The 24,947-nt window shown below is 38.6% G+C and overlaps 1 protein-coding gene across 2 annotated transcripts in view; it reads left to right on the forward strand.

The window, feature by feature from the left end:
• The first annotated feature begins 7,586 nt into the window (after positions 1-7,586).
• The window catches only part of Rap1b (RAP1B, member of RAS oncogene family), a 41,508-nt gene continuing 24,147 nt past the window's right edge, over positions 7,587-24,947 (forward strand). Inside the window, exons 1-2 of one of the 2 annotated variants that reach the window (XM_063255104.1) lie at positions 7,603-7,742; positions 24,536-24,690. The gene's annotated coding sequence lies outside the window, so the exon portion shown is untranslated. Of the gene's footprint in view, positions 7,743-24,535; positions 24,691-24,947 lie in introns of both variants that reach the window. The other variant, XM_063255103.1, reaches the window with a different exon arrangement.

Below are 24,947 nucleotides of genomic sequence, written 5' to 3' on the forward strand. Positions count from 1 at the left end.
TTTGATAATCATTATTGAAGTATATGATCTACACACAGCACGGGAAGCTACTGGGACTAGAAGACAGTTGCTACCCTAACTAAAGTTCCAGGAAATGCCTGACTCTTGAGCATCTTTGGCATATGAACTGTTCGTGCTGCAAACAGCCCCAGTTCTGGAAGGGCTTATGTAGCACTAGGGCTGAAAGCCAGGGCCTCACACGTTAGTCAAGCACTCCACCATTGAGCTGTACCCTCAGCCTTTTAGATTGTTTTTGAAAATTTTATTAAGCTAGTTTTTCCATGGTTTTCTGCTTTTAATGCTCATTTACATGATGGCTCTGGGAATGCCATTTTCACTTTTATGGATTTTTTCTCAGCTAAGGCTTGAGAAGAGAAATTTTAGGTGTAATCTGTTTCTTACATCAGCAATAAAAATATTATAGAACTGTAAGATATATTTAATGTGATATAGGTGGTTTGGTAGTCAAGCCCACAACTGTTGAAATAGAGTACAGGCAGAATTTGAAATATATCTTGAGACGAATAAGCAGTTATTACAGCTGTTACACAGAGTAGAAAACATGCCAAAATTGTTCATTTTTCTTATATCCAACTATATGGTTTCTCCAAAACAGAAATCTAAGAGGTGCACAAACTATCTTAGGAGAGTCTGTTTGTTTCCCCACAATAGCAGTTGTGTGATATGCTCTTACCTGCTCTCCTGTGTGATTAAGTGGTAGGATTGATAAAGTAGGGGACTGTGTAGAGCTTGAACCACAATCTTTGAGCACAAAGACAGAATGAAACTCACTGAGAATTCACTTCATGATTTTTCTTTTCTTGTACCCAATAAGCACCCTTCTTACCATACGCAAACTCTGTTATGGTTAATACATTTGTCAACTTGAGAAATTTAGAACTTTAACCCAGAGACTCAGTGTTGGGAGCCGCGGCCGAGCCCGGTCGCCTTACTTGGCGGACGTGAGGCCTGTAGGAAAGAGCAAAGCCTGAGCTAGATTACCCCTCCCATCGAGTGTGCTAAGATGGCGCTTATCTCCTGCTTGGTAAACAACCCGCCCTGTAAGATCTCCTGCTTCCTGCTTGGTAAACAACCCGCCCTGTAAGATCTCCTGCTTCCTGCTTGGTAAACAACCCGCCCTGTAAGATCTCCTGCTTCACAACCCGCCCTGTAAGATAGTCTGCCTAGCAACAACTGATGTTAGCCAATCAGCCCGCATCGCGCGCTTTGAACTGATTGGCCACTGTAACCCTATAAAAGTGAGTGCCTCTCCCGCCAAAAAAAGAAGAAGCAGAAGAAGCACGCAAGGAGCCGCAGAGAGCGGACCGGTAGAGGCTTCGGGACAGACTGTAGGGAGAAGCACGCAAGGAGCCGCGGAGAGCGGACCGGTAGAGGCTTCGGGACAGACTGTAGAGAAGAAGCACGCAAGGAGCCGCGGAGAGCGGACCGGTAGAGGCTTCGGGACAGACTGTAGGGAGAAGCACGCAAGGAGCCGCGGGGAGCGGACCAACAGAGGCTTCGGCCGGGAGGATTCCCGGGGCAGGCTGTACGGAGAAGAAAAATAAAAGAAAAGGTTGTCCACTGCCAGACTTTGTTGCGTGTCCTTCCTGCCGGCCGGGAGTGACACCGACAACTCAGGATGAAACCAGGGTCCTTACTTTGTAAATATCCTCATCCTGTGCAAAGAAGGGCAAGGAGATTTTGTGAGTGCTATACCCACCCTGAAGTGGGGAAGGGGGCCTGTGTACAATATAAGGGAAGAGCAGAGACTTGTTTTCCACCTTTTGCACTGGCTGCTTTGGCTTGCTGTTCCCTTGAAGTGTTGCCCCAGTGCCATGCCACCCTGCCTTGGAGGCAGACTTGAAACCTCCAAAAACTGTAAGATAAAGAGACCTTTCTTTCCTTTATTTTGGGAGTCAGGTATTTTGTTCCAGCAAATGGAGAAAAGTAAAAGTAACCAAGACAACCTCCAGTTCCTGCAAAGGTGCAGAAGGTACTCATGTACTATAATACTATATACACACAAATATTCATACATATACCTACTCACATGCGCACACACATACACACACACACACAATAGAGGGAAAATTAGTGAGAAAGTACTTCCAAAAACTCAAACTTTATTGTTTGTGAATGAAATAATATTCAAAGTTAACAAACATGCCACCCCTAACCAAGTTTAGCTGGAAATTGAAGCGTGATTCTTGTTTATGCTAATAATCATTAACAGTTAAAAATAATAAATTTGGGTTTCAAAAATGTACTTATTTGTACTTTTGAAATGAAATCATGAAGTATAATTATTATTTCAAGTTTAATTTTTTTATTTTTTTGCTCAGTGCTCAAGGTTGAACCCATGCTGTGCATGAACTCCATCACTAAGCTACTTCTCCAGCGCTGAAGGAAAAATTTTTTTGTACCAGGAATCAAACTCACAACCTTGTGCTTGCCAGGCAGGTGCTTGTGCCACTGAACTAAATCCCTGGCCCTGAAGAAAAATTTTTAATGATGTCAACAGTGTAAAATACTGTTTCAGGTAAAACACAGCAACAGTAATATGTATGCTGTTGGTTTACTCTCTCTGCAAGTAGAAAAACTAACTTTAAACTCCTTCTTGTTCCTGGGGCTAAGACCTGGCTATTTTCTACATCTCATCTTATAATAGTTTTGCAGGGGAGGTGTTATTACTCCTATGACATAGATGAGAAAACTAAAACTCTACATGGTCACATTATTTGCTGTATTTGCTCAAAATTGCTCAGTTAACAAGTGGAGGAGCTGCACACTGACTCTACGCTATTGCACAGTACCTTAGTCACAGAAAATTAAGCAAATACATCTTGCATGACCATTATATGAAAAGCATCATGTCAGGTGCCAACAGTGACAAAGATAAGAAATATACACCCTGATTGTTTTTTGTCCTTTTTGATAGGATTTCACTATGCAGTTCAAATTGGCCTTGAACTCACTCTTAGCCCAGGCTGGCCTCGAACTCACAGCAGTTTCTCCTGCCTTTGCCTCCTGAGTGCTAGAACTATAGCCATGTGCCACCATGCCTAGCTCCATCCTGATCTTATAAGAAATATACATCTTAGTCGTGATTCTATGTCCTACTACAAACAAGACCAACCAGATAATTTTTGGGACCTAATGCAAAATGAAGACCTAAGTGTCTTGTTTTTAAAATTCTTAAAAATATCAAAATGGAGGCTGGGGATTTAGCTCAGCGGCATAAGTGCCTGCCTTGCAAGCACATGGTCGTGAGCTCAATCCCCGGTACCGATAAAAAATATATATATATCAAATTGGTGACACTGGAGCATTGAACCAGTCACTGAACTTTCTATGCATAAGGCCTATGCAATTGCATGAATCACATGTCCACAAAACCAGCTTGAGTACAGTGCTCAGCAAAGTATGGCCCACTGGCTACCTCCGGTCTGCTGCCTGTTTTTATGCAATCATGAGCTAAGAATCATTTTTATGTTGTTAAGTAGTTAAAAAAATATTATTTTGTGACATATGCGAACTATATGAAATTCAAATTTTAGTGTTCATAAATAAAGTTGTATTAGAATACAACCATATCAATTTAACTTTTTTGAGGCAGGATTTCACTGTATGGTTCAGACTGGCCTCAAACTCACAGCAATCCTCATGTCTCAGCCTCCTGAGTACCAGGATTACAGGTGTGTGCCACCGTGCCCAGCTGCCACATCTATTCTTTACCTATTGTCTTTGGCTGTCTCTGTGCTACAGTCACAGAGATGAACAGTCGTAAAGTAGAGTAGCTGCAACAGAGACAGACCATCTGGTCTACAAATCATAAATATTTACTATCTGGTTCTTGGCAACAAAGGTTTACAAATCCTTGTTCTATTAGGAAGGTCAAACACAGGTGACAAAATAAAGGCACTAGGATACTACAGGATTCAAAAGAGAAGAGGTCGGCCTGGGGATTTAGCTCAGCGGCATAAGTGCCTGCCTTGCAAGCAGGCAGTCCATAAGTTCAATCCCCGGTACCGATAAAAAGGAAAAAGATAAAAAAAAGAGGTCATGTTGGATTGCAAGTACCAGAAAAAATGTTCTTAGCCAGTGACAAGCTCAGCAGCACAAGCATCTGCCTGACAAGTGCAAGGTCCTGAGTTCAATTCCTAGTTAAAAAAAAAAGAGAGAAAGAATGTTCTTAGAGAAAGTAGGTGGACTTCAAGTGAAAGACAAAGTATTTGTAAACTGACATGGGGGTGAAATGGGCATTCTAGGCATAAAAAGTTACCTGTGTACAACCGAACAGTGGGAAGCTACTTGTTTGGACAAGAGAAAAAGTACAAAGTAGTTTTAAATGAAAGAGAAAAGTGAGATACAAGAAAGGAGTAATTGAACAGTGTTTTGTTTTGTTTTGTTTTGTTTTGAGACAGGGTCTCAGCATGTGGTCCAGACTGATGTTGAACTCACTATGTAGCCCAGGCTTTCAGACTCAAGGGATCCTCCTGGTTCAGCCTCCCAAATCTGTAAACACAGGTGTGAGCCATCACACCTAGCAATGAGATCAGTTTGCACACATGACCAGTTCAAGTTACCAATGGACTGTCCTAGTGAAGATATCAATGAACTAGACAGGAACAGGGTCTCAAACGCAACACTACGGGATGGAGATTCTGGGATCTTTTGCATAGTGATAAAAGCTTAATTCAAAGCCAATGACTGTCAGCCTAATAGAGGATAAATGTACCTTTTTTTTTTTTTTTTTTTTTTTTTGGTCTTTTTCCTTTTTATCGGTACCGGGGATTGAACTCACAACTGCCTATATGCAAGGCAGGCACTTATGCCGCTGAGCTAAATCCCCAGCCCGATAAATGTACTTTTAATGAAAATAAACTATTTACACATTCTCTCAAACTCTAAAAGTTCTAGTTTCAACCTTCTTTCTGAAGAAGAAAAAAAAAATCAATTGCCTAAGTCAAAGAGAGTTAGAAAAAAGAGCAAAGATCTGTAATTCCAGCTATTCAGTAAGTTGGGGGTGGTGAGTTTGCGATCACTCTGGGCAACACTAACAGAGCAGTATCAAAAGGAAAGGAAAGCAAGCAAAGGGAAAGACAAGGAAAAGGAGGGGAGGGGAGGAGAGAGGAGAGCAGAGGAAAGAAGCAGGAGAGGAGGGGAGGGAGGAGAATGAAGGAGAGGAGGGGAGGAGGGGGGGAAAATTTGTTTGAATCAATAATAGCAGTAGCTCTACAAATAAAACAGTCACAAATTTTATGGTTAATACTAATTTTTTCTTTCCTAGTTGATGGGAGATTGATTATAGATGGCCAAAAATGAAATCAAAGAGGTCAAGGTCAAGGCCTGTCCAAAGGAATACAGACTTTGTCTAAAAACTAAAAAGGGGTGGGAATGTAGCTCTGTAACAGAGCAAGCATAAGGCCATGGGTTCAACCTGGTATCAAAAGAAGAAAAGCAGCAAGGAATAAATAAAAAGAAAGAAAAACAAGGAGGGGAGAGAAAGAGAAGAAAGTAAAGGGAATAACACCGCTTTCATGAAGTAAAAACTTCAGGCTTTCTCACTTTTCAAATTTTGATGCAATTGATAAGATAGCAAAATCAAATTTATTTGCAATTCATTCATTCTTTCAGAACTGATAATTCTGAAATTAACTGCCCCTGTATTTGCCTTTGAAAGTTCCATTAAAAAGGGTTCTGCAAGAAAATAAAAATTATGGAAATAGGTAACATAACTAATTAACCTAAATTGTAAGACACCTAGAAAATACCAACAGAAAACTGTTGAGATAATTATAACTCATTCTTATTTAGCTTAGATTTGCCTCAGATATATGTGTGTGTACGCATATATGAGTCTGCCAAAAAATGTATATGCACTTCAGGAAAAGAAAAACTTGTAAATATTTTAATACAAAAATTATTGAGACTTCATGAAAGTAATAGAAGTTGCTTTTGACCTCTACAATTTCTCTACAATTTCAAAATGGTGACCATTAGCTTGCAGACATTTATTAATTTGGCAACTGCCGCTTGTACAACCTTGGTCATTGAGATTGCTGCACATGCATTTTCAATTTCTTCTCTAAGGTTGGCAGTATAGTGGATTTTCTGTGATAGATGATATTCTTTAGGGTCCCCCATACAAGAGTAACACCATCTGTTGAAAAAGCACGCTTTTTTCTTTTCCTAAAGTGTGCATACTTTTTTTTTTTGGTGGGATATATATATATATATATACATATATATATATATATATGTACTTTTTGTTTTTAACTTTTTCTCGCTTTCCTTGGATTCTGTTTGCCTGTTTAAGATAAGTTCTCCCCATGCAGTCCAGACTAGCTTTGGACTTGCTTTATAGGCTGACCTTGACCTTACTGTGCTGCTCAAGATGGGTTCCAACTTGCTATCCTCCTATCTCAGCCTTCTGAGTGCTGAGATTACAGGTCTCAGTCACCGCATCTGGTTAACTGCTATATATTGTTCTAAGGAGTTCTAATTATGCTTCATTTACTTTCCCAATTTATCAGAATTTGAAAAGCCTTATTTCAAGAATGATTTGTATTGAATTAAGCACAAGTTAATACTGAAACAATCCTTTTCCTTGCACTTTGCTCTGAATCTCCCATCAAAACTTAGTCCAAGAAAAAAAAAAAAAACTTAAGTTTCTCAAGCTAAGGGCATTTTGTATTTCTTCTTTTCTCTAGGTACAGTAGGTTCCCTAGGTAAATTCCTGTGCTTTATAGACCAAGTCTTTTTTTGGAACAGAACGTGCTTTCTGGTGCCCTGAAGCTACATCATAGACCTACTTATAGGTACTTCGTAAAGTCACTAAAGTGCCCCAGTTGTGCATTTCAATGTGCAATTTATTTTCTGTAAATAGCGTTAATTTATTAGGTACAGGGGACCAGCTCACTTGGGGATCCTCAACCTGTCTGCGGCATTTGGCAGGGTAATCTGGAGAGGGTTCCCCGGGGTTTTAGGTCATCAGTGGATGAAACACTTGTCAATTCAGAAGGAATGCCACTTCAAGAATTAAAAGACTGTCCCGGCCTAGGTTCCTTCACGAGATATCTGGGCGTGGACAGTGCACGCTCTCAGTTACTTCTCGAGCTACTTTCCCCAGCACAAAAGACTGCGCGAACGGCAACGGTTTGGAGGCGTCGGTGGCTGAATTACAGTTTGCACTAAAAGGCACCTTTAGGGTTTCCAAGCCCCGCACTCCCGTTAACTGCTGGGGCGGGCAGGGTGCGCGTAGAAGCCAGCCCTCGATTTCACCCACCAGGCAGCGAGACCGAAACGACGGCGGAGGCGAAAGAGGGCTGGCTTCTCCTACGAGAGAAAGGTATCGTGGGTCGCTGGAGCAAAAGAGTCGCGAATACCGGGCCTGAGTCCCCGGGAACGTAAGAGCTCGGTGATAGACCCACCGACTGAGATGACCGGCACGCGCGCACACGCGCGCGCACCCGCCCTCGGCCCCTGGCTCCGCCCTCGGCCCCGCCCCTTCCCGGGCCGCGCACCCGCGCGCCCCGCCCGCGGGCGGAAGCGAGAGCGAGGCTGAACGCCTGACGTCAAGGCGACACCGCCAAACCTCGCCCAGAGTCAGGCGTGTAAACCAGCCCGAGCGGCAGCGGCAGCGGCAGCGGCAGCGGCAGGAGCGCCGTGGCGCCGGGAGCAGCGACCCGGAGGGAGCGCGGGGTGACGCTGGCTGCGGCGACTCGGTGACAGCGCGAGAGGTTCGTAGAGTGCGCGCGCGGCCGCTGCGGGGAGCGGGAGGCGCGGGGCGGGGGCCGGGAGCCGGCCGAGCGGAGCGAGCGGGCGGGGTGCGGCGCGGCGCGGCGCGGGCCGGGTGGGGCGGGCGGGGGCAGCGGAGGTCCTTTGGCGCGCGGCAGGTGGCGCGAGGGCCTGGCGCCCAGCCGGCGACAGCGCTGCTTCCCGGCCGGCAAGGAGGAACCTTCGCCGCCGCCGCCGCGGGGGAACGGCGCGCTTTGCGGAAGGGGTCAAATGTCTGAAATATGGCGGAGGAAGTGAGAGCCCGAGGACCCCCCCGCCCGCCGCTGCCTCCTGCCCGCGGCCGCGCAGCCTCTCCCGCTCCCCGCCTTCCTCCGCCGGCCGCCTCGGCCCCCTCCCAGGTGTGGGTGAAGTTAGAACGGAAACCAGAAAAGTTGTCCTTTGCGAAGATCTAGGTTTCCGACCGGCCCGAGCCGGGGCGAGAAGCGTTCGGGAGAAACCACTCCCCGGCCTCCTGCGGCTCGATCCTGACAGGGAAAAAGTTTGCCTGAAACGAGACTCACTCGCTCCATTTGTTGCGGGAAGTGGCAGGAGGAAGGCAGCGGAGAGAGCCCCACCTAGTCTGGCAGCCGCCACCGTGTAGAGAAGAACTGTTAAAGGGGCCTTTCCCTTCGTCAGCAAGAGGAAATCTCTTTCTCTTGCAGAGAGCCAGAGAAAAAAATCCAGGAAGTTTGTCCTCTTCTCTTTTTCACCATTTCGATGTGTCTAATGCTAAAATTAGCTTAACAGCGCCATGAATTTGATCTGAAAGTACTCGTAGTGAACCAGGCCCTCTGGATTTTTCCGGGGTGGCAGGGCATACCTTTTGGAGAAATATCATCCTTGTGGTTTGAGCAGATGGTTCATTTCCCCTTCGCTTGTCCCCCTTCCGCTCTCTCCAATAGTTTAGGAAACATTTTGACCCTCTAACTCCTGATTAGCATGAATAAAGCACTTCTGTGTTATGGTAATGGGAAATCACATTTTTGCAGAGTATAAAGTGGACATTGAAATGAAGATTCAGATTTTAAAATTCAGTTTAAATTTTGCTTTGGTTGTAGTATGTATCTCAAATGTACGTATATATACACTCGATATATGTACAGTACGTCCAGTATCTTAAAGCTACCTTACAAATTTCATTTTCAACCCTTTTTTAAATAATTAGAATGATGGTTGGTCTTCCTCATCAGAGAGAGCTTAGCAAGAAGTAACCGAGAAAAAGAGATGTTCAGTTAGCTTCTAACTGTTATCACTTTTTAAAAAGCTGAGTCTTGAAATAGTATTTATTGAGTCATGATGGAGTCATGGGACTTTATACGGGCCGGAAGGGACTATTTAGATCATCCAGTCCCACCCTGTCGTTTTATGGAGGAGGAAACTGAGTCTTAGAATAGATAAGATAACCAGTTAGTGGGCCTGCTTTTAGGACAGTAGTCTAGTTTACTGTGCAGCCTGAAAGAAGAATTAGTGACATTTTAAAAATGAGTTGCATCTTACAGGGATTGTTAGTCCCATTATATGCCCAAAAAGTGAGTGCTTTAGTTAAATCGTGTGGAATAACCACTTGGGTAGTTTTATTCCCAGGTTTTAGGAGAAGTAATTAATACTCAGATTAATTTTTTAAAGGCATAGAACCTTGAATGATAGTAGTCTTGAATCCATCCATGCCTTTTAATCTTTGTACTACATTGTGTTCACTTGTACTTCACTGTTTGACATTCACAATAAATCATGAAGCATCTTTCTTTGAGAAAGCCCCCAAGTAAGTTACTGAAACATGTATGTGTGTGTGTGTATATGTATATATAGCCAGTTTGAGTTTAATGTATCAACATGCAGCTGAAGAGCCCTCTACTAAATTGGCTTAGTTTTAGATCGTGGTATAGGGTGTGAAATGTTCACTGTATCTTTTTCCTTTTCCCACCCAACCTCATGAAAGTCGTCTTGCTGTGACACACATCTTTGTCTTCTGTTACAAGTATGTTTTTGTAAATGTAAACTCCAAGGACGTGATATGTTTGCTTTTTGTCCCAATTATTGGTGTAGTGCTTTGCACTTACACACAGTACCAGTTAAATGGAAACACCATGAGGATAGGGCCTTGATCTATTTCATTCTCCACAGTATTCTTCATTCCTAGGACCTTGCCAGAACACATTGTGATGATAAGGATTAAAATATTAAGGTTAATAATGATAATGAATCTGCAAAGTAATGTGTATTTGAAAAGAACAGTGTAGTAATTCTAAAATACTTTCATATTGCCTATGGAATTGTTTTACAGGTTTTCATTATTTCCTTGATAGTGGAATTCCCATGTTTTGTTTTGATTATATAAAGGGAAAATGAGTAAGAATCACCACTATATATAAGAAATCTAGCAAGGTAAAATAATCATTTTTTTAAAAAATGACCTATATATAATGATCTTTCAACTGTATCTTCCTATATAATTCAAAATTGATGGAAAGCCTATAGAAAGATAAAGCCTGTGATAGCTGATTTATTTGAAAGTTGGATGAAAGCTCACATTTTGGGTTTTTGCCTTTTGTTTAAGCAATTGATAAAATACTTGTCGAGGGAATGAAATTTTTTGGTGAAGTTCGATCTGATACCAAGAAATTTTTATTTTACAAAAGTATCGTCCCCCTTAAAAAATAACAATTTACATTAGCAATTTTATGATTCACTGTCAGAGAGATCTTACTGATCTGCCAAATCATTTGCCTGAAGATATAAAATAATGTGTTAGGGATAGTTTACCATTTACTAATTAAATAATCAGAAGCTGGTTCTTTAACATCAGTAATGTCACATGTTCCCAATAGAAAAGCTTGAGAGCCGGACATGGTGATATGTACTTGTAATACTAGTGCTCAGAAGGCTGAGGAAGGAAAACCACTAGGAGCCCAAGGCCACCCTGGTTTACCAGGTGAATTCCAAGCCAGCCTGAACAACGTATCAGTACTCTGTCTCAAAACAAAAAGAGATAAAGACTTGATAAAAGTTGATTTAAACTTTCTGACATTTTAATGATTATAACTAAATGTATCTTTCAGTCCTTCCTCCACCCCTTTTTGTCTTTGTTTTTTTGAGAGAGTCTCACAATTACAGTCCTGCCTCAGCCTCAGAAGTGCTGGGATTATAGGCAAGTCCTACAATGCCTGGCTCACTTGCTAGCTAGCTTTCTTTCTTTCTTTCTTTCTTTCAAGTTTCAATAGTCGTAGAGATTATACTGAAGTTTTTATTGATTAGTTTATTTAGAGTTGAACTTTTTAGATAAAAGAATTTAAGAAATAGACATCTTAATGCTGTGATTTACAATAATATCAGACAAAATTTTAAATTCACCTGTGTATATAAACAAGAGCACTATTCCATGTTTTCTGCTGACAACATTTTAGTGTTCCTAGATTTATTTTGCAATAGTGTTTAAAGATGTTAATTACCATTTTGAGCACTTAAATCTTTTATCAGTTCTTTGGAAGTTTCATGAACACAGTGGAATCACGGGGTTCAAAAAATGTCTATTTATAGGGAAACTGACCTGTTAGATAGTATGTTATACTTCTGAATCAATATTGACTTTTACAACTGTTCTTTTTAGGCATACAGTTTCTATTTAAAATGAAAAAGTCTTCAGGAACATTTATGCTGCCTTAAAAAAAATCACATTTGAAAATTTCCTATAACAAAAAGAGTATTCCTTCATAACACTGCTCTGCTTATTTCAAAAATTTAAAACAAGCCTCCATCAGTGGATCAAAAACATCTAAAATTCTATTTCCAAGGAGTTTAAAAGTTACAAAAAGGAGTTGAGGTATAGCTCGGTTGTAGAGTGCTTTCTTATAATTCACAGGGTCCTGGGTTTGAGTACCACACACACAAAAAAGATAACTCTAAAGAAAGAAATGAAAATGGGAGGGGAGGGTGACCAGGTTTTAAAATAACATTTAAATTACTTCTCTAAAAATGTTTGCAACGTGAACTGCAGAATTTCCGTCTGGTTTTTAGCATACAGAAGGACAATATTTTAAAATATCACTGCTTAAAATTGATTATAAATTGTCTTAACTGTAGAGAGTAATTAATGTTCTGAATGTGAATTTTACATTTAACTGATTACTAAAGTAAATTATGTACTGACTATACTACTGTTTTATACTTCTATTGTTTTACTATTTTATACAGGTAGTGAGACCATTTTCAATTTTAAGTGGATTAGGCTGTCCTGAGATAACTTGTCAAATGATCTTTTCTAATGGAGGAGTAAATATCTTTAACCATGCACTGATAGCTGAATAAAGATGTTTAAAGCAAGAGAATATCCATTAAAAGTACCACAGAATTTACAGTACAGTAGTTTTTCTGTAGTTGCTAATTTATTTCAGTAAACCTACACGTATTTAATAAAAGATTTATTCTCCTTTACTTAAAACTTAAGTAACTTTGTTTTGAAAATATACAGAGAAGTGATTATACTTTCCATTGGTGAATTACTTCTGCCTCCTGTTTTTCTCCTCTTGCTTTTTGGGAAGGGGGAAATGATAAAAGCAAATGTTTTGTCCTTTTTTTTGGTGATGCTATAGATTGAACCCAGGAGTGGCCTGTGTATTCTAGGCAAACTACTCTGGTATTGAACTAGATCTCCATTCCCATTTTGTCCATTTAATAGTAATTTTGAAGGAAACCTGCAGAGGAAATGGAAAGTAGTAGGCACAATAAAACTCTTAATTATCCATGTCTCTCAAACTTAACCTTCTCCCCATGGGCCTGGTAGCACAGGCTTGTAATTTCAGCACAATAGTGAAATACTGTCTCAAAAAATCAAAACTAAATAAATGTCAAGTGTAATGTGTGTTAATTCAGTTTTTTTTTTCTTTTTCACCTTTTCTTAGAGTAAATATGAAATTCTATTAGTATATTATGTTAACAGTTACAGCTGCAGGTTAGCTTTGCAGGGAGGTACTAGGGACTGAATTTGGGCTTTGCATCTGTCTGTAGTCCCAGCCTTTGCTATTTTATTTATTCAAGCACTTTTTTCTTTTCTTTTCTTTTTTTTTTTTTTTCTTTTTGGGACAAGGTCTCATCATGCAGTTCCGGCTGGCCTTCAGATCACTTTGTACCCAGGTTGGGTTTGGAAAGCTCAACAGTCTTTCCAACTCCCCAGTGCTAGAATTATAGATGCACCACCATGCCCTGCTTCTTGTACTTATTTTTGAGCCAGAGTCTCATTAAGTTGCTTAGGCAGGGCTTTAATTTATGATCCCTCTGCCTCAGCCTCCCAGAGTGCTGGGATTACAGGCATGTACCACCATGCTCAGCTGCTTCTAAAATGTTAAAGTTATGGATAAGCTTAGTAGCAGTTGCAAAACTCAGGAATCCCTGTGAAATCCTGAACTGTGTACTGTATAGATAAAAAAAAGAGGGACAGGAATGAGGTATATAATATGTGTGTCTTGCTTTTTCTTACTCATCTTGAAATTACTGAACTACTGATACTACACAGAATGTGTACTGATAGTTAACTGAGTTTTAAAGTTACATTCAAGTGTTTACAATATAGAAAATTACAAAGAAGAAAAAGTATCGCCTGTAATTTAATCATTACATTGATGTTTTTAGGCAAAATGTATTTTGAAGCTTTCTTACCTTCTTGCTTCCTTGATGACAATGATGGAGTTGCTAAGATTAAATAAGAATATTATACATGTTTTATAAACCACCAAAGAATATACTAATGTAGCATTACTTCCTGTCCTTTAAAGCTTTGGTTCCCTAGTAACAATGACAGAGAACCTTTTAGAGCTTTTCATGATAGCAAACAGCCTGCTACAGCACATGTGCCATAAGGTTTACCACCGCGTGACCCAATAAGCATTGCTTAAGATTTTCACTGGGTCCTGGAAAAGGACTAAAGAGAATGACTTGTGATTTTTAGCAGCTTTGAAAATGAATTGTCTCACTCAGTGATTTTCAAAATACGATCCAAGGAATCCTAGAGATCCCATAGATATTTCCAGGGAGTACAAAACTTTTTTTTTTTTTCCCATTTGGGGCATAATAAGAAATATAAAACTTTTTATAACACTGAGATACTCATCTTTTTCACTATGTTGGCATTTGTACCTGGGGCACAGAGATGTACCTTAGAATCAGGTTTAGAGCACCACACTGTACTAGTAGTCACTGCTGTCTGTGCACTTGGAATTAAAAAGTTTCACTTAAGTGTTCCTGATGAAGAAGTTAAAGAGAGAGCAACTTTAAATCTTTACCTTTGTATACATCTTTAATATACTGGTAAAGTAAGTATGCTTAAAACATTTTGGTTGCATATATAGTTGTCTCTAGGAAAATGTATTTGTGTGACTGAACCAGCCACATTTTTATAAAACAGCATTTTTATTTAACTTATTGTTTCAAACCACAACCTGGTTATTTGGACTTAGATGTTAGAGACATTTTCTAAGTGAGCCTACTGCTTTAAGGAAAATACTGACAAAAAGACTTAAGTAAAAGTTATAATTTTAGAAAGCTTGTATTAGTCATTAGGCCATTGACGATTTCCCAGTATTGAAAAGATTTTGTAGATATTAAGGTATATTTTAAAAATAATGTACAAAAAAATAAGTCATTACTTGAAAATCTGTGTAATTGTGAGCCAATATTTTCCAAAGAACCAGTGCATGATATAGTAATCATGTAAGGGTAAGAATTCTTCCCAAAGTGCTAGATTCTCTTTGACCTGAAAATTTTGTGTGTCTACCTTAAGTAAATACTTTTTTTTTTTTTTTTTTTTTGGTCTTTTTGAGACAGGATCTCTATGCAGTTCAGGCTGGCCTTGAGCTCCCTTTGTAGTCTAGGCTGGTCTTGAACTCACAAGGATCCTCCAGCCTTAGATCCCGAGTGCTGGAGTGCTGGGATTACAGGCGTGAGCCAGCATGCCTGGCTAAGTAAATACTTTTTAAAAACAACTTCAGAATGTTTTAAAACAATTTTAGCACCAGACATGGTGGCACATATGTAAAATTTCTGCACACAGGAGACTGGCAGAAGCATTGAAGGTTTGAGGTCAGACTAAAATATGTAACAAATTCCTGGGTAGTCAGAACTACATAGGAAGACCTTGTCTCAAAAAAAGAAAAAGGCTGGAAATGGTGTTGAATGCCTGTAATCCCAGCACTTGGGAGGATGAGGCAGAAAGATCCCTGCAAATTCAAGGCAGCTTGGACTACAAACTGAGTTCAAGACCAACCTGAACTGCATAGTGAAACTTGCAAAAAGACAAAAAAAAAAAAGTAGCAATGCTTTTTAAGTTTTTATAATGTCATAGAACAGCTCCAAAGTTGAAGGATTTTAGGCCAACCTGTGTTTGGATTAACCAATCAGTTTCAGATTATGAAAACAGTAAGAGTGATAGGTGAATACGTTCAATTTCCTGGAAGTTTATTGACATTTTTAAAGACGTATTTAAGACAGAGAATATTGAATTTGAAATGCCACTGTTGGAATGGATAGGGTTGACATGAGGGGAGAGAAAAGTAGTGGCTTAGAAAATAGATATGAAATGCTAACTTCTGGGGGGTGAGAGAGAAAGCAGTTAAAGGAAAGCTTTATTGTTCCCTATGTTAACTAATTAACTGTTCAGCTATTTTCTCTAGCAATTTTGAATTAGGGAACATCCTGATTATATTTTATGTCTAGGACATCCAAATTAGCCACAAGATTGCCACTACCTACTGTTTATATAGTTTGAGTTACTAACTGAAGGAATCAAATGAAGTATCTTCTAGCATTTTTATACCTGCACTTTTTTCTTCTGAGCCCTGTCAACAAAGAAAAGATAGACTTTGCACATTTTTAAGGACAGAAAAACATTCATAACATTTCTTTGTTGTTAGACAAGTGATGATGATGATGATGATGATGATGATGATGATGATGGTGATAGACAGTGAAGAGGTGGAAGGGTAGATAAAGTAGAACAAAATGGAGAATGGGAATGGTGATTAAGAGGTTCTTGTTTGATCAGGGCCACTGTTACCAGCTAGTCACTTCACAGTCAGATTCAACAGGAATGATAAACCGCACTTTGAAAAGCACTTGTGATGCTGGATTGATAGCTCTTATCCACCACAGGGCTTGTGTAGAGGATAAGGTGACATAATCTACCAGTTTAGAGATTGTGGTCTTAAAGTTTTATCACTAAGCACTTTGAATTGAGAGTATTATTTCTATTTCTGCTTCCCAGAAATCTTTAGTTGCTCAAGTTAAGACATTTATTTCATTGTCCTCCATTTTATTTTTTAAGCAGATTTCTTTGGACGTGAGAAATTACACTCTTGTTTTAAGTATGTATGGTAGTTTCTAACCTTTGTTTCTACACCTTAGATTTTTTTATGGCATTAAGATTTTAATAAAAATGTTATGTTACACAAAGCAAACATGCAAAATTGTATTTAAATAAATTTATTCATGTAAAATACATGCTCCACAAAACTAAAGTCTTTGTTTTTAGAGCAATGATTTAATCCGGGTGTGGTGACACAGTCCTGTAATCCCTGTACTCACTAGGCTGAAACAGGAAGATCACACAGTTTTTAGGCCAGCTTGAGCAATTAGTGCAAAGTCGGCCTTTATTGAATCACGGAGAAACCATGACTCAATAAATAAATTAATCAATTAATAAAAACAGGTCAATATAAAATTAAGAATACCCCATAGTTTTAAATAGCATGGTTTAGTGGTGGTAACACTGACAGTGGGATTTAGGTTTCAGTTTTTTCTGTCACTAGCCATGTGACAAGTTATCCCTTCTCAAGGTAGTACCTTTTTTCTTTCAAGTTATCCTTTTATCAAGTTATCCCTTCTCAAGGTAGTACCTTTTTTTCTTTCAAGGCACTTATCTTTATGTAGAGAAAGTTTGGCTAAATGACTGTTGTGGCCTTTTTGAACTGTCAGGTGATTTGTTTTTATGTTGATACCCTTGTTTATGCCAGTCATCTCTAGGTTTCTAAGGAATTTGCATTCTTTCCCCATATCAGTCTCTATCCAGAAGACTCGTGCAAATCCTTTAAAATGTAGATCAGATCATGTGATACCCCTCTGGTTCCAGTTTTTCCCCCATTGGTTTAAAATAAAAACCAGGTCCTTATCATGATTTGTGGGACCTGCATAATCTAGTCCTTGGTTACCTAACAACTTTAATCTCCTTCTCATTGTTCATTAAACTGTAGCCATACCCCTGCCCCATTCCCCATGCTTCAAATTCAGGGCTTCTGAGCATGCTATGCAAGCAGGCTGTAGGGCTCTACCACTGAGCTTACCCATGGTCTCCACAGGATACTGTGCTTTCTGGTGCTTGCTCCTTTGTTTGGGATGCTCTTTTCAAAGCTGTTTGCAGTTCTGCCTTAGTCATAGCATTAGTTATATCTTAGCAGTTTTACTGATTGCCTTATGTAAAGAAGTGTCACTCATCATTGCCTTTATTGTAATTCTGTATATCCAGTCATTGGTCTCTTCTCTCTTCTAAAACGGTTTCAGGAATACAGGAACACCATGTCACTTCCACAACTGTCTCAGATGGTTAGCCTAGTAGTTGGCACATATTCAAAAGCTTTTAACTGAAAAAAATACATAAAGTTTGCAGTGGTTTGACGTTATCAGTTCTCATTATACGTCTTACACTCATTATTTGAGATTTTATGTCCAATTGTAGTTCCTCATTTTTAATTTAGGACATCTGGCTGCATGTTATTGAGAGCTAACTGTTCTAGGTTGCTATATATTAGGATTAAATCAAGTAGTTAAATCGGCATAGTGGTGGATGCCTGTAGTCCCAGGACTCAGGAAGTTGAGATAGGAAGGATCTTTGCAAGTTCATGATCTACCTGAACTTCATGGATCCTGTCTAACCAATAAACAAATCAAGTAATTGTGCACAAAAAGATTTCTAGCAAAGACATGGAAAGCTAATCAATATTCAGGATAAATGTTCAAAATGAATTACAGAGGTAAGTCCTTATAAAGACTAGGCTCTGATATTTAGAAAAGGAAATAAAAATGAAATAGATGATATTAAAGGGATGTATCTAAAAATGTAAGAATTCCTATGAGAAGTGGTTCTGAAATGTGTTGGAAAGTCTTTGCTCATTAATATGTGTCTTTGGGGAAGACATAAGGATCTGAAAATAGTATTTGATGCCAATTAACTTAGAAACAGTTTGCCAGGAAATACTTTTTGACCTGACACAGGATGGAATGTGATGCTGGAAAGAATCACATAATGCCATAGTTGTAGAGCCCAATTAAATGTTTGGAAATAGTGAATATTCATCTTTCTATATTGGTGCCTAGCAAATACTTTTAAAAAACATTTAAATAATGAAAGTAATTAATCAGTTTCTTCTTGATTTTTAAAGACTTAAAAGATACCATGCAGTTTTATCTTACAGTTGATAGGGTTTCTATGAATTACACATTTAATTGTAAAATAGAATAGATAAATTAGTAATATAGAATGGGACTAAGACACACAATTTTTTATTTAAAACTTTGATGGTACCACCTGGTATTAGTGACAAGGAAGAAGAGTGTAGCTGGTGAGGTTACTTTGGTTTGGGGGGTGCCATTGTTGTTGTTGGGGTAGCAGAATCTCACTGTGTAGTTCAGGCTAGCTTTGAACTATGTAACTCAAGCTGGCCTCAAATTAACAGTGATCCTCCTGTCTCAGCTTCCTGAGTGTTGGAGATTACAGTATGAACCGTCACGTCCTACTAAAAAGAGGCTACTTGAAAACTCAAAATTGATCATAGGAAGTGCCTGCCTACTTTCTGTATTTTTATCATATGCTTTGCTTATTGTAGCAGCCTAAGTAACACCCAAACTTTCATTTACTTTTATCATTTGGTGTATATACTAATCAGCTACCTTTTTTGACCTAATAGTTACTCAAGTAGGTATGTAATATTTATATATGAAAGCCAAATGTAAGCATTATTTAAAGCTTCTGGCTGTAATGTGGTATGGCTTCTATTTTTCTACATAGTCTTCATTTTACTGAACATAGCTTTGACGAAAGTGAAGAGTATAGAATATAAAAGGAAGTATTAATCAAAAACACAATTAGGTGTACAAGCCAGTAAGCAGCTACCACAGATTGCTGCTTAGAAATACTAAAATTATTAAGAAAAAATTATGAGACATACTTGTGCTTCCACTGTTTTTTTATTGCTTAGTTAATATTTCTCCTCTGAACTTCTGGCAGATTTGCTCAGGAATTTTCCTTTAGAAATATTCTGGTCCTAAAGTTTCATTCAGAATGTGTAATCATGCAGATCATGAATCCACACTCTTAAAATCAAGATACTCTTAACGGCTACTTAATGCATTTTGGGTCAGTCATATTAAGCATGTCATTTAATCCCAGATATGAAGTTAGTAATACTTTTGTGGCCATTTGTTACTCTTCTCACTAATTTATTTCTGAATTCACTAAATACATTGAGACAGTGTAAAATTAAACTTACTAATCTTTGTAGTATACAATAAAAGCTAGGTATTTTTATATTAAGAAATATTTGTGGATGCCAGATGTAGTGACACATTCCCAGTATACCCTAGAGGCTGAGGCAGGAGGATCACTGCAAGGTCGAAGCTAACCTGACCTCTTCATAGTGAGTTCAAGGACAACCTGGAGTACATAGTAAAATCTTGTCTCAAAAAGGCAAATATTTGTGATGTTTGTATTCATAAAAATGGGCCTGATTTGTTCTGGAATCTTTACCTTTGTCTACTTGTACTCAAGTGCCTTACTTCTGATTTCTTAGGACCCTGCCCCAGTATCTTATGAACTACATTTAATATTTGCTTTATGTATATAGAAACAGATACCTACACTTGTAGGGACCTTTCTTCTTTGTTGATAGTTACCAAATTCAGCAATCTGTTCAGCAAACAGTTGATGATAACATTAAATTCTGGATATGAGAACCATCTTGGATAGTCTTCTTTCCTTCAAGAAAGGTCATGTTTTGGAGGTGGTCCCCACTCTCACCCCTACTTTAGAAGGTTTAAGACATGAGTGGCAAATTTAAGTTATTGAAGAACTTGATATCTAGAGATCTGAGGAACAAAGACTTTTCTCTTGGGGGAAATTTATTTGCAAATAAGTGAATAAAATGGTGTTCTGTAGACAACCTTTTTTTTTTTTTTTTTTTTTTGCAGTTTTCACGTGTTTTACAACCCTGTTTCTCTTTCACCTAAACTACAATAGACTTTGCTAATTATGAACTGTACTTGGTCATTGAGTCTCTTTTGAGTAAGAGTTGGTTTCAAAATCATCAACATTGTACACATTATAAGAACCTTAATATTTTATCTTGATGTTCGAGCTAAAACCCATTTGCTAACACTAAACTAATGGGCAAGACTTTTCCTTGTCTTTTCTAAGCCCCAAACTGATAGTCTTCGTTAATCATACAGTCTCTTATCATAACCATTCAGCTCTGCATTGTAGCCTGAAGGCAATCATAGACAATACACAATGAATGAGGTTCGCAGTGTTCTGGTAAAACTTTATTTACTAAATACCATACTGGCAGCAGTAAGTGAAGGTATATTTCAGTGCTGTAATGCTATCTAGCATTGAGGTCCAGGTTTTGGATAGCGCCAGGATTCTAGCGCTACCATTTTTTTTTTTTTTAAAGGCAGCAAATGAGACTTGCTAGCCTATGTCTACTTTAGGCCATGAAAGTAGTTTTATAGTTAATACATCAAGTAAGTGTCTTCTGAGCCAGGCAGCTAGATATGGTGGCACACACCTATAATCTCAGCACGGGAGGCTAAGCCAGGAGGATCATTACAAGTTTGAGACCAGCCTGAGCTACAAAGTAAGCTCAAGACCAGCCTGAACTGTGTAGCAAGACCTTGTCTCAAAAAGACCCCCAACCCTCAAAAAAACCAAATAACTCCTCTGTATTCACAAACTGTATTGTTATTTATATAGCAATGAATATTACATACATCCTAGGCCATGAAGTATTTAGTTTTAACTGAGCATTTGTTGTTTGTTTATTCTTTTAATATATTTGGGAAGATCCAAAGCAATTTTTTAAGGAAAAATATATATATATATGGCTTGCCCTATACATCTACCAGTACATGTGAGAGCTTAAGCTACTAGCCTGTCATATTCTAATAGTGGTATAACTAAAAGTAATCTCAATATGCTGTAGGTATCAGATGCTATGTTATCAGCACTAACATCCTATTATGAAAAATAGTCTAAAATGCATGAATCTGACATCTAGACTTACTGGAGATAGTAGTCACTTAGAATCCATTCAGTGTTGTTGAATAAAATTGACATTACTAGTTGTCTTAAGTATGTGTCATTTTCTTGCATTTTCTTTTTACTGTATGATATATTGTTTCTGACCTCTTAATTTTGGTTTTCACTTTGTGTGTGTGTGGTGCTAGGGATCAAACGCTGAGTCTTGTACATGCAAGGCTCTACCAGAGTCACATCCCCAGTTCTGGTTTTCACTATCTTAACCTAGATTTTTGTTGCAAACCATCTCATGCATTTTAAAAATAAGGCTGCATGTTAACTATATTTTTAATAAAATGTGTAACATTCTTAGATGAATTATCGAGGCTTCTACTATTAGAACTCCTTTGGTTAATTTAAAATTAACATTTAGTTTTCTGAAAGCTGATGTTTCTTTTTTACTCATCCAGTATTGTTACTTACTGAATGAGTCAAAACCCCTACCCAGTACTCAAAGATTTTTGCCTGTAGTCTTCTATATCTTTCACCTCCAACCCCAGTGATCCAATCAGGCTGTGTAATGTAAACTCCCATATATCTTGTGTTTCACTTCCCCCACTACAGAGGTATGAACCCAGGGCCTTTTACACTAAGCTACATCCCCAGTCCATTTTTATTACTTTTGATGGTTTTGGTTTTTGGAGACATAGTCAAAGTCACCAAATTGGCCAGGCTGAGCTCAAACACTGGGTCCTCCTACCTCAGCCCCCCAGAGTCTACAACTGCAGACTTGTCATATGTATCTGATAGCACTTATACCAGATATATTTTCTATTTTTATGTTGTATCTTTCTGTATAAAACAGCCTCTTGAGCAAGCATGTTCTTTTCATCCTTAAAGTTATAAAACGGGGGCCAAGGATTTTAGCTCAGTGGCATAAGCGCCTAACTGGCAAGCGCAAGGTCATGCGTTTGATCCCTGGTACCAAAAGGAAAAGAAAAAATTATGAAACATGAGGGGAAAGCAAACTCTTACCAACATCTATTCTACTTAGAATGTCCAGCCATCCCAGTTCACCCAAGACTGAGGAACATGAGGCTTTTGGAGCTTTAATTGGGCCATTTGTCACTCTGACTCCACATTATGATATAGCTATCTCATGTTTTGCATATTGCTGTATCATTTTACTCTTTAAGTTAATAAATAATGGCTAGGAGTTGGTCTGTTTTATTTGATGATGAGCTTGTTAAGGGCACTTCGATTTTTATTACATTTCTGGTATAATTATTTTTAGATAGACTTTCTTCAATGTTCAAGTAGAGTGTATTTGATCAATTCATTCATCTATTTAGGGATATGTTAGCGTGTAACTGTATATAGGTGGCTTTGCTAGAAGGTAGTAGTACTCAACATTTTAAATTGGAAATTTTGGGGTTGTGGGTATAGCTCAGCGGCATGGCGCCAGCCTGGCAAGCATGAGATCCAGAGTCCGATTCCCAATTCCAAATAAATAAGAAAGAAATTGTGTAATGTCAGATAATATTTTATTGTATTTTATTAAATATAATAAAACCAGAGGCATTCTGAAATTTTCTTTTGTGCCTTCTAAAATAGTTTAAGCTTTAGTTAAGATTTATAGAGACTGTGTTTCTAAAGGAATGTTTGAGATAATCTGTGCCTAGCATTTCTTTGCCATAATTGGTTTTTGTAGGTGTTTGTGTTGTGTGACTCAGAGAACTTCATGGCCAAGATCTTTTTTTAATTATAGGTGTATTATGTAGAACAAAGTAGCTACTAACAGTCTGTGCCTGTTTTTTTGTTTGTTTGTTTGTTTTTAATTTATTTTTGGTGCTGGGGATTGAACTCATGACCACACTTGCCAGGCAGGTGCTTGTACCATTGAGCTATATCCCTAGCCCCTGGGCCAATTTTATTAGCAAGTAAGTCTAATGGGACATACACTGTTCTTGAACATACTATACCTTATGGTATTTTTGGAAACCCAACAACTAAAAGAGTGATATTTTATACTCAAAAGGGTCTTTAAAGAATCTTCTTCCTCCTATTTTGAAATAATGAAATTTTATATACCCCCCAATGTGCTATGTGGCCGTACGATGGGTAAAGTAAAGTTCTTTTGAGGTGGTTTACTTGTTACCCTGAATAGTGCTTTTGGTATTGAGCCCTTTATAATTCCTTTTGCCGGCTTATGTAATGTTGATTCTCCAATGAAATACTGAACTAGGTTGTTACAGAAAAACTACTTGTGCCTTTAAAACAAATAAGCACAACATTCAAATTCATGGATAAAAAGACTTGAGAAGGCTAAAAAGAGAAAACATAAAATTGATTTTAAAAAAAAAAAAAAGGTGTCCTTAAGCCAGGCATGGTGGCACACACCTCTAACCCCAGCACTTGGGAGACTAAGGCAGGAAGATCACCAAGAGTTCAATGCCAGCTTGGACTACCTAGTGATTTCAAGGAAATCCTGAACTGCTTAACAAGAACCTGTCTGAAAAACAAAGAAAAGAACAGTGTCCTTTTCAGAAGAGGAGGGAGTCTGTTCTCTGTGCTTGTAATGCTTTTGATTGATTTTAGTAGGTACAAGTTTTGTTTCCGATAGGGGTTATTTTAGAATAGGCTCAAAGAATGAAATTGACTAAAAAAATAAATAGAATGTGGTTTAGACACTGGCAGTGTTTTTAACCATAAGTGTAATATCTGTTCTAGAGAAATTAGAAACAGGAATGTACATCAGATGTCTTCACTACTGGGGAGAAAGAGCTGCTTATGGCATGCAGAAGACACAAGAGTGTGAAGGGAAAAGTGAAGGAGAGAAATATACCCTTCCAGTCATGCCCCCAAACGCTTCCAACAGGTCCCACTTGTCCATATCACATTTAGCTGTAAGATCATCAGTGACCTAATCCCCTGATGAGTATCATACCCACATGACCCAGTCACCTCCCAAAAGCCTCACCCATGAACACATGAGACTTTTGGGGAATATCTAAATATAAACTGTAAAATTCCATCCCTGGCCCCCAAAATACTCATTGCATCCTTTTATGCAAAATGTATTTAGTTCTGCTGTAAGAGTTGCCAAAGTTTTTAAGTTTTTAACATTGCTGAATAGTCCAAAGTTTCGTATGGAATTTAAGGCAGTCTCTTAGCTGTGAGCCCCTGTAAAACACAAGGGAAAATTAACACTCCCAGCATACCAAGACGTAAGATAAACATTCCCATTCCAAAAGGAAAAAATGGGGATAGAAACCAGTGGAATCAAAACAAGACCAAAATGTAATAGGGCAAGCATTACATCTTATAGTTCCCTGTGTAGCATCTGGGCCAAGTTGTAGTGATGAGACTTGAACGCCAAATGGCTTGGCTGTCTCCATCCTGAAGGCCTTGCTGGTGGTTGTAGCCCTCATGGCTTCTCTCTTGGGATGTCTCTACTCAAATGTTTCATATTCCTGGCTTTTCCAGCTTTCTAGGGACTCCACTGCACTCTCAGCTTCAGTGTCACAGCTTCATGCATTGCCCTGGTGTGGACCAGTGATGGCAAATCTTTGAGCGTTCAGTGATGACAAATGGCTGACTGTGGTTGTGTGCCATAGGATCATTACTGCTGGTATAGACAAGTAAGTTTCTGTGTTATGGTTTGTTGTATAATACAAGTTAGTCACTGAGTGTTTTATACTAAGAAACTCATTCAGCTAGGAATATTTTTGATTTTGTGCAGTAATTTTTCTGTTCATATTTCATTTTTTATAAATTGTGGAAAACCCCTTCACATGAGTTTTTTAAACTAAACTATAAATCTTAAAAATGAAGATTTGTGGTCATTAAAAGTCCCCATCCCCTGTGCTACATCCCCTGCCTGTTACACATAGATGAC

The sequence above is a fragment of the Cavia porcellus genome, unplaced genomic scaffold, assembly GCF_034190915.1.
Source record: "Cavia porcellus strain 051 isolate PalLab524CR breed Dunkin Hartley unplaced genomic scaffold, mCavPor4.1 scaffold_8, whole genome shotgun sequence".
NCBI classification, from domain to species: Eukaryota; Metazoa; Chordata; class Mammalia; order Rodentia; family Caviidae; genus Cavia; species Cavia porcellus.